This window comes from Tachyglossus aculeatus (genome assembly GCF_015852505.1).
Source record: "Tachyglossus aculeatus isolate mTacAcu1 chromosome 12 unlocalized genomic scaffold, mTacAcu1.pri SUPER_6_unloc_4, whole genome shotgun sequence".
NCBI classification, from domain to species: Eukaryota; Metazoa; Chordata; class Mammalia; order Monotremata; family Tachyglossidae; genus Tachyglossus; species Tachyglossus aculeatus.
Window position 1 is genome coordinate 3,041,363 of NW_024044831.1, and position 10,750 is coordinate 3,052,112.

Genomic DNA, 10,750 nt, shown 5'->3' on the forward strand with positions numbered 1-10,750 from the left:
GAAGGGGGGCGAGGGGGAGAGGAAGGAGGGGGCTCAGGCTGGGAAGGCCTCCTGGAGGAGGTGAGCTCTCAGTAGGGCCTTGAAGGTTGGAAGAGAGCTAGCTTGGCAGATGGGAAGAGGGACGGCATTCCAGGCCCGGGGGATGACGTGGGCAAGGGGGTCGACGGCGGGACAGGTGAGAACGAGGCACGGTGAAGAGATTAGCGGCAGAGGAGTGGAGGGTGCGGGGTGGGCTGTAGAAGGAGAGAAGGGAGGTGAGGTAGGAGGGGGCGAGGTGATGGAGAGCCTTGAAGCCGAGGATGAGGAGTTTCTGCCTCATGCGCAGATTGACTGGTAACCACTGGAGATTTTTGAGGCGATTTTTGTGTCCTCAACAAGGCGATGGATCGGCTGTTAGTCAAAGAGATGGTGACCGATTTGGGGACGGTGACGGAGATGAGGCAGAAGTCGAGGACAGACAGGTTCCTGAGGGAGATGGGGGTGTGGAGGCGCCGTTCGAGGGCAGTGACGGCGACAATGAGGAGATTCCCCATCAGGGTCACCAAGTAGACCAGGAAGAACAGCGCAGCTCCCCAACTTCTGCAAATCCCAGCAGGACTGATTCCCTCACCGTGGAGATGTTGGATATTTCTGGGGCATGATGTCAACTCCCTGCACAGGAAGAGGGAAGACTTCAATTTACAGGCCTTGATGGATTCGATAAAGGAATAAACATTAACTCCTGTAGGAGTAAATCAATCATTTATATGTACTGAGCACCTAAAGAATTCAATAATTTTTTTACAAACGATCCCTGCTGCCAGGGAATTCCAAGCTCACAGTTTTGTAGGAGTGGCAAAGTGTAGTGGAAAGGGCACAGTCCTTGGAGTCGGAGGGCCTGTGTTCTAATTCTGGTTCTACCACTTGCCTCCTATGTGACTTTGGGCAGCATACATAACTTCTCCGAGCCTCAGATTCTTCATCTATAAAACGGAAATTCAAGGCCTGAATTTATCCCCGCTACTGAGGCTGTGAGTCCAGTGTGGGGTAAAGACTATGTCCTACATGAATACTGTGCATCTACCCCTGTACATACTACTGTGCTTGGTGTATAATTAGCATTCATCAAGATTCACAAGTATTATTATTATTTGGGGAGAAAGAAGCCTAAAAGAAATTTCAGATAGAATATCACCAGAGGGCATAAAGCGATGAACTTGACTTCTGTGAAATGTTGTAGGTCAATCAACGTATTTATTGAGCAGTTACTTTGTGCACAGCACTGTACTAAATGCTCGGGAGAATCCAACATAATGGAGATGATAGATATGTTCCCTGCCTACGACGAGCTTACAGTCTAGAAGTGATTTTATACTCAAACTAATATCCTCTCGGGATCGCACCTGGAGAGTATCCAGTACACTACCAGTCTCAGCTATGGGAGGAAGAGTCAGGCAAAGGCCTACCCATTCCATTCCTAGCTTGGGCAGTGGCTAGCGAGAGGCAGGCAATCTGCTACAAGTCAAAATTCACCTGTGCTGGCAGCAACGGCATGGGAGAGAGTCGAGGGTGGAGACTTAAATTTACTGCATGGAAGAAAGCAATGGCGTATGTTTACCAAGTAGGCTTTATGGATAAACTACGAGTAGTCATTCTGGTATATGTATCCATAGAGTTTTCTTGGTAAACATACAGAAGTAGTTTACCTTTGCCTCCTTCTGCGCAGTGAAAACCCGAGTCTCTGCCGTTGTCTTTGATCCACATTTGGATCATTTGTTAATCTGAGTTTGATTCTTTACCATGCCACTCCTACCCAGCACAGGTAAATCAACTTTGAAGTTTCCACTTCAATTTTTCTGTTATGGGTAACCCTAGTGAGAGTATTTACATACATCATGCTGCTTCTCATAGTAGGTTTCTAACAGAAAATGACCATTCTTTCTGAAAGAGGTCAGTCATCCGTCCTGAGAGCTGAAAATTCTCATGCTCCAAGCTGAGGCGAATTGGCATATCTCCCCTACCACTTTGTTGGCGATAAAGTCTGTCTCCCTCTCCTCATACACTATCCTGTCCCCATTCCCTGTTCTCTTCCTTCCCAGCTGTCCTCAAGATTGTAAACTCTTTGTGGGCAGGGATCATGTCTATCAACTCTGTTGTACTGTACTTTTCCCAACACTTGGCACAGTGCTTGGAACACAGTAAGTGCTCCATAAATACCACTGACAGATTGATTATTTTTGTTGGGGATTATTAGACTGTTGATTGAGGGATTACTTAATTAATGACTGACTGATTATTTCCCCTATCAGGAATTTATTTCAATGTCAATCTCCCCGTCTACACTGTAAGCTCTTTGTGGGTGGTGATTGCACCTACCAACTCTGTTCTATTGTACTCTCCCAAGTGATTGATGCAGTGCTCTGCACATAGTAAACGCTCAGTAAAGACCATTGATTGATTGACTAATTTCTGTAGACTGCAAGCTCATTGCAGTCAGGGAATGTATTTACGAACCCTCTGGTACTGTGGTCTTCCAAGTTCTCAGTACAGTGCTCAGCATATAGTAAGCACTCGATAAAATATCACTGATTGATAAGAACTGGTCTCCCTGATGTTTGTAACATCTCACCCCTTGACCCACGCTCTGGACCCCAGATCATTTCACCTCTCAGAAACACTTGCTTTTCTACTCATCCCTTATTAAATCCTTTCACCTTTCACTTTCCAGTGGCTGTTGTTCTAGTCTCCAGAAGCAGCATAGCCTAGTAGAAGGAGCCTGGGCCTCAGAGAGGACCCCGGTTCTAGTCCCAGCTCCAGCACCTGTCTGCTGTGTGACCTTGAAGAAGCCACTTTACTTCTCTGGGCCTCTGTTCCCTCATCTGTAAAAGGGGGAATCAATACTGAGCTCCCTCCTACTTAGAATGTGAGACCCATGAGGGAACTGATGAACTTGTATGTACACCAGTGCTTAATACATAGTGAGCACTTGACAAATATCATTATTTCCTTATTTGCTGGATGTAATCATTAGGGGCAAAGAAATCATCTAAATTTTAGAAGTTCAAGGGCTCCAGACCTTCATACAAAGAGAGTTACACTCCTCTACGGAGGGACATATAGAAATGGAACATCAAGGAACCCCAAAATTTCATTCCCAAGAACAACATCCTTACTTCATCAATCCTTTCTGCTCCATTACTTTATTAAAATTGTATTTATTAAGCATTTACTATGTGTCAAGCACTGTTCCAAACACTGGGTTAGATACAAGCTAATCATGTCAAACACAATCCTTACCCCACAAGAGGTTCACAGTCTAAGTATTGAATTTTACAGTTGATGAAACTGAGGCCCAGAGAATTAAAGTGACTTGCCCAAGGTCACACAGCAGGCAAGTGGAAAAGCAAGGATTAGAATCCAAGTCCTCTGACTCTATCCCTCTCTATTCGATCCCTTGAGCTCACTCGCTCCTTCTTAATTTTGCATTGTAGCTCAGCCCATAGCTCCCTTATCACAGGAGACAATGTGTTCACCATGTAATCTGAAAGTCCTGAATTTGAGTTGCAGTTTGTGGTGGGCGCTGTTTCTTTTAAATGGTATGTGTTAAGTGCTTACTATGTGCCAGGTACTGTACTAAGGTCTGGGGTAGATACAAATTAATCCGGGTGGACACACTCCATGTCCCAGATGGGGCTCACAGATTCACTCCCTATTTCAAAGATGAGGTAACCGAGGCACAGAGAAGTTAAGTGACTTTCCCAAGGCCACACAGCAGGCAAATGGCAAAGCTGGGATTAGAACCCAGGTCATTCTGACTTCCAGGTGTATGCTCTCTCCACTAGGCCATGCTGCTACGTCAGGAAGGATCCCTCCAGATAAAAGACGATCCTGGGAAGGACATAGGTTCCTCACGGAGATGAAACCTTGTCTTTCTCAAACGGGCCTCCCAGAACGTGGCAAGTTTGGAGTTACTGCTTAGCAGCAAGAAGAAGCTGACAGTGGCATAACCGCTAACCACAAACATATTCTCATTTAGGAGGGTTGATGTTGTTCCTGAAGGAACTTCCCAGAAAGAGTGACAGTCAGTGCACTAGAAGGCCACGAATAAGCTGACCAGCAACAGAATGGTCAGGGTTGCTGTCTTCTCTAGGTATTTCCGAGGAGGTGGGCACTGGCCATGTAGATATGGGACCTTCCGGCTGTGTCAGAAGAGAAGGACCATGTAGCCTTTGAGCTTCCCATGATTCCCAAGGAGAGGACTTCACAGAGTGCAATAAGGAAGGGAACAGACCTACGAAGCTGCTGACGGGCTTGATAGAAAAGTAGTCATCACTGAATCTGGGCTTGTGGCTGATCACGTTGGGAGATGCAAAGGTGTTGAACAGGAGGTTGATGTCCATGATCGAGTTAAGGAGGATATTCCTTCTTACCCGGGCTTTGAGCTGGTCCCACAGAGAGGAACTGGGGCTGATGACCATACTCAGGAGGCCGGTGGTGCAGATGGAAGGACCTCTGGTCACCCGGTACATATAGGCGAACGTCTAACATTCGACGTTCATCTGCAGAAGCCACAGACACTGCGCTGATGCTGACACAGTGACCACTCTGGTAAGGAGCATTGTAGTGTGGACCAGGGCCAGGTGGATGATGACTAGGTCCGTGGGCTTCGGCATGGGTTCCAGGAGGATCGTGGAAACGTGGAGAGTTATGAAGAGGGAGTTTCCCATGACCCCCACTCCGGTCTGGAAGAGAAAGCAGATGCCCTGGACCACATCATTAGAGAAAGTCAGCATTCTCACTTTTCAGGGTAGGTAGGTAGAGTCTAAAGAGGAACAAAATATGTAAAGGAAAGTAAGAGATTCTATGTAATGGTCACTAGGAAAAATCTAACAGAATTCAGAACCCAAGAGAGCCCAGGGCACAGGGCCAAAGCAATTACAACTATCCCTCAATCGATCATATTTACTGAGTGCTTACTGTGTGCAGAGAACTGTACTAAGCATTTGGGATAGTAATAATGATAATAATAATGATATTTGTTAAGCCCTTACTATGTGCTAAGCACTGTACTAAGCGCTGGGGTAGATACAAGGTAATCAGGTTGTCCCACATGGGGCTCACAGTCTTTATCCTCATTTAACAACAGATTAGATAACTGAGGCATAGAGAAGTTAAGTGGCTTGCCCAAAGTCACACAGCAGACAAGTGGCAGAGCCGGGAATAGAATCTACAACCTATTACTCTCAAGCCCGTTCTCTTTCCACTAAGCTACGCAGAGTTGATAGACATGGCCCCTACCCACAACGGGTTTACAAACTGTAGGCATCCAGCATCATCCTAGTAATAATAATAATAATGATAATAATAATAGTAATAATTGCATTTTTAAGCACTTACTACGTGCCAATCACTGTTCTAAGTGCTGAAATAGATACAAAATAATTAGGGTGGACACAGTCTTTGTTCCATATGGGGATCACAGTCTAGGAAATAGGATTTAATTCCCATTTTACATATGAGGAAAGCAAGGAACAGAGAAGTGAAATGACTTGTCCAGGATCAACACAGGAGACCAGTGGCAGAACGAGGATTAGAACCCATGTCCTCTAACTCCCCATACTGCCCTGTTTCAATTAGGCCACGCAGCTTCTCATCTCATCCCAAACAGTGTACCTCAATCCTCCCTCCAAAACTCTATCCCAGAGTTTCTCATCAGTGTAGGCAAGATCACCGTCGTCCCTGTCTCGTACACCCACAACGTTGGTGTTTTTCTCGACTCATTTCCTTCATTCAAACCACATATTCAATCTGTCATTAAATCCTGCCAGCTCTACCTTCATAATATCTGTAGAATTTGCCCTTCCCTCTCTGAATAAACTGCTACCACATTGATCCAAGCACTTTTCCTATCCCACTCTGACTACTGCATCAGCCTCTTTGAAGGCCTCTCTACCTCCTTTCTCTTCTTCAAGTTCATACTTCAATTCCAGCATTGTTTTTCTACAAAACAGAAGAGCCCACATCTGCCCACTCCTCATGTGGTTGCCCATCCATAGGAGCGTGGCTTAGTGGAAAGAGCACGGGCATGGGAGTTAGAGGTCGTGAGTTCTAACCCCGGCTCTGCCGCTTGACAGCTGTGTGACTTTGGGCCAGTCACTTCACTTCTCTGTGCCTCAGTTACCTCATCAGTCAATTGGGGATTAAGATGGTTAGCCCCACGTGGGACAACCTGATAAACTTTTATCTATCCCAGAGATTAGAACAGTGTTTGGCACATAGTAAGCATTTACCAAATACCTTCATTATTATTGTGATTATTAAAATCTACTTGCCATTGTCTTTAAGGTACTCCAAAAGCTATACCCCTCCTACCTTTCTTGGCTGATCTATTACAACCCAACATGCACATTTTGTTTCTCTAACAAAAGTTGTGTTAGAGTGCGGGTCTGGGAGTCAGAAGGACCTGGGTTCTAGTCCAGAGTCTGCCACTTGTTTGCTGTGTGACCTGGGGCAAATCACTTAACTTATATGTCAGTTACCTCATTTGTAAAATCTGGATTAAGACTGTGACCACCATGTGGTACACGGGCTGTGTCCAACTTGATTACCTAGTATCTACTCCAGCACTTAGAACAATGCCTGGCCCATAGTAAGGGCTTAACAAGTACTATAAAAAACAAAAGAAAAACAAACAAAAGAACCTTACTCATTGTACTTCATTCCTCGCACATGTCCTCTGTCTGGCCTGGAACACCCTCCCCCTTTGTACCCGACAGACTACCACTCTCCCCTGTTCTAAAGTCATCTTAAAACTCCCATCTCTTCCAAAAGGCCTTCACAGATTAAACCCTAATTATTTTTTAAATGGTACGTGTTAAACACTTTTTTTGTGCCAGGCACTGTTCTAAGCAATGGCATAGATACAAAGTCCATGTCCCACATGGGCCTCAGAGACTTAATCCCCATTTTACGGATGAGGAAACAGAGGCCCAGAGAAGCGATGTGATTTGCCTAAGGTCATAAAGCGGACAAATGCTGGAGCCATAATTAGAACACATTTGATTCTGAATCCCAGGCCCGTGCTCTACCCACTACGTCATGCTGCTTCTCTCTTCTGTTCCGTTCTGTTTCCAAACTCCTTGAGAGAGTTGTTAACACCCTCTACCTCACCCTCCAAGTGTCTCCTTAACCCCTCCAACCTGCCTTCCATTCCCTTCACTCAACAGAAACCATCTTCTCAAAGGTCACCAATGATCTTATACTTGCTAAATCCAATGGCCTCTATTCCACCCTAATCCTTCTCAACCGCTCCATTGCTTTCGACACTGTCAACCACCCCCATATCCTGGAAACATTATCCAACTTCAGGTTCACGGACAATATCCCCTCCTCTTATCTATCTGGCCACTCATTCTCGGTCTCTTTCACGGGCTCCTCCTCTGCCTCCCACCTCCTAGCTATGAGGGTCTCTCTACGTTCGGTTCTGAGTCCCCTTCTATCCTCCATCTACACCCACTCTCTTGGAGAACTCATTCGCTCCCATGGCTTCAAATACCACCCTTATGTAGATGCCAACCAAATCTATATTTCCATCCCCGATCGCCTTCCCTCTGTGCAGTTTCACATTTCCTCCTTCCTTCAAGACAGCTCTACTTGGATGATCTCCCATCACCTCAAGGTTAACATGTCAAAAACAGAATTCCTTATCTTCCCTCCCAAACCCTGTCCTCCCCCTGACGTTCCAATCACTGTAGATGACACCACCATCCTTGCTGTCTCACAAGCCTGTATCCTAGGCGTTATCATTCATCATTCACTCAATCATACTTATTCAACACTTACTGTGAGCTGAACACTGTACTAACTTATTAGAAAAATACAGTACAACAATAAACAGACACATTCACTGTCCACAACAAGTTTACAGTCTTGGGAGGTGGGGGAGGAGGGGAGAAGACAGACATTAATATGAATAAATAAATTACAGATATATAAAATGACAGACAGGAATTCATCCCATCCTAAGCCCCATAATGCTTATGAATCTATCCTTATCCCCTGCCATTTGTCCTATCTGGAATTTATTTCAATGTCTGCCTCCCCCTCTAAACTATAAGCTTCCAGTGGACAGGGAATATCTCCAACAACTCCACTGTATTTTTCTCTTCCGAGTGCTCAATACGGTGCTTGGTGCTCAGTAACAGTAAACAATATTGATGGTATTTGTTAAGCACTTCCTATGTGCCAAGCACAGTTCTAAACACTGGGGTAAATACAAGGTAAACAGTTTGTCTCACAAAGTCTTAATCCCCATTTTACAAATGAGGTAACTGAGGCACAGAGAAGTTAAGTGGCTTGCCCAAGGTCACAGAGCATACAAGTTGGGGAGCCGAGGTTAGAACCAACAACCTCTGACTCCTAAGCCCATACTCTTTGAAATAAGCTACTTTGCTTCTCAAATCAGTAAGCATGACGTTAAAACAAAATTGTGGAGTAACAACGGTATGGTTACAAGACTGAGCTCCTTGTCTTCCCTCCCAAACCCTGTCTTCTCCCTGACTTTCACGTCGCTGTGGATGGCACTAATATCCTTCCCGTCACACAAACCTGTAACCTTGGTGTCATCCTTGACTCCGCTCTCTCATTCACCCCACACATTCAATCCTTCACCAAAACCTGCCGATCTCACCTCCACAACATCGCCAAGATCCTCCCTTTCCTCTCCATCTAAACCAGTACCTTGTTAGTTCAATAGCTCATCCTATCCCGACTGGATTACTGTATCGGCCTCCTTTCTGATCTCTCGTCCTCCTGTCTCTCCCTGCTTCAGTCTATGCTTCACTCTGCTGCCCGGATTAGCTTTCTACAGAAAGGCATGTCACTCCCCTACTCAAAAATATTAAGTGGTTGCCTATTAACCTTTGCATGAAGCAAAAACTCCAAAAACTCTCACTATCGGCTTCATTGCTCTCCATCACCTTGCTCCCTCCTACATAACCTCCCTTCTCTCCTACATCCCAGCTCTCTCACACAACTCCTCTGCCGCTAACCTTCTCACTATGCCTCGTTGTCGCCTATCCTGCCGTCGACCCCTGGCCGATGTCCTACCCCTGGCCTGGAATGCCCTCTCTCCACACATCGGCCACACTAGCTCACTTCCTCCCTTCAAAGACCTACTGAGAGCTCACCTCCTCCAGGAGCACTTCCCACAGTAGCTCTGCCTTTTCCTCTGCTCCTCCTCCCCTCCCCATCGCCCCCACGCCCTTTCTGCCGTACCTCCATCCCCTCCCCACAGCACTTGTGTCTATTTTTACATGTTTATTACTCTAATTATTTTATTAATGATGCATATATAACTATAATTATATTTATCTGTTCTGGCGGTATTGACACGTGTCTACTTGTTTTGTTTGTTGCCTGCCTCCCCCTTCTAGAAAGTGAGCCCGTTGTCGGGTAGGGAACATCTCTACATGTTGCCAATTTATAGTTTCCAAGCTCTTTGTACAGTGCTCTGCACACAGTAAGCGCTCAATAAATACGATTGAATGAATGAATGAATGAATAGCCCTAGTCTAAGACATGTCTTGACCTGACCTGGGTTACCTCACAGCAAGCAACATACCCTTGTCATTTATCCCAGTGGAAAGTCTTCCTCATGGAGCTTTGTCTTTGTCTTTTAAGTTAAAGTTAAGCCACTTAACTTCTCTCTGCCTCAGTTCCCTCATCTTCAAACTGGGGACTCAATACGTGTTCTCCACCCTACTTAAACTGTGATCCCCATGTCTATACCTACCCCAAATACTTAGTACGCTGCTTGGCATATTGTCAATGCTTAAAAAATACGAAACTTATTATAATTGCTGAAGTCCTGGAAAAGGAAGATCATGTCTCATGTTTTCTGATTCATTCTTTTAGCATCTATTACAGAGATGCATTTATCCTGCTTCAATTAATGGTACTAATGAACACTTCCTGGGTCAGTCAGTCAGTCAAACATATTTACTGAGCACTTTTGGGAGAATAAAATATAACAATATAACATTCATTCATTTATTTATTTAATCGTATTCATTGAACACTTACTGTTGGAGCACTGCACCAAGCGCTTGGAAAGTACAATTCAGCAACAAAGACAGTCCCTGCCAACAATGGCCTTACAGTCCAAACAGGGAAACAGATGTTAATCAATTGATCAATCGGTTAACGGTGTTTATGAGAGATTACTATGTCCAGCACCTCTCAGGGTCGCAACTGGAGAGTTTCCAGTACTCTACCAGTCTCGGCTACAAGAGGGAAAGTCAAGTCAAGAAAGTCAACCATTCCATTCCTATCTTGGGTAGTGACTAGCGAGTGGAAGGCAATCTGCCTCATGTTAAAACTCACCCATGCTGGGCAGCAGCGGCATGGGAAAAAGTTGAGGGCGGAGACTCAGGTTTACTGCACAGAAGGAGGCAATGGTAAACGACGTCTGTATTTTTACCAAGAAAATTGTATGAATACACTACCAGAACGATTGCAGAGGGAGAGCGAGGCGTTCTGGGAGATATGTGTTCGTGGTGTCGCTATGGGTTGGAAATGACTCGACGGCACAAGACAAGACTATTTGCAGAAGGTTGTACTAAGCATTTGGGAGAGTACAACAGAATTAACAGACACCTTATCTGCCCATAATTCATTCATTCAATCGTATTTATTGAGCGCTTACTGTGTGCAGAACACTGTACTAAGCGCTTGGGAAGTCCAGGTTGGCAATATATAGAGACGGTCCTTA

At 45.2% G+C, this 10,750-nt stretch overlaps 1 non-coding gene across 1 annotated transcript; it reads left to right on the forward strand.

Moving 5' to 3' along the window:
* Window positions 1–1,364: 1,364 nt before the first annotated feature.
* Window positions 1,365–1,502, forward strand: LOC119921729. The gene has a single exon (XR_005448583.1). It is a non-coding gene; the product is annotated as a small nucleolar RNA SNORA7 (small nucleolar RNA).
* Window positions 1,503–10,750: the final 9,248 nt, after the last annotated feature.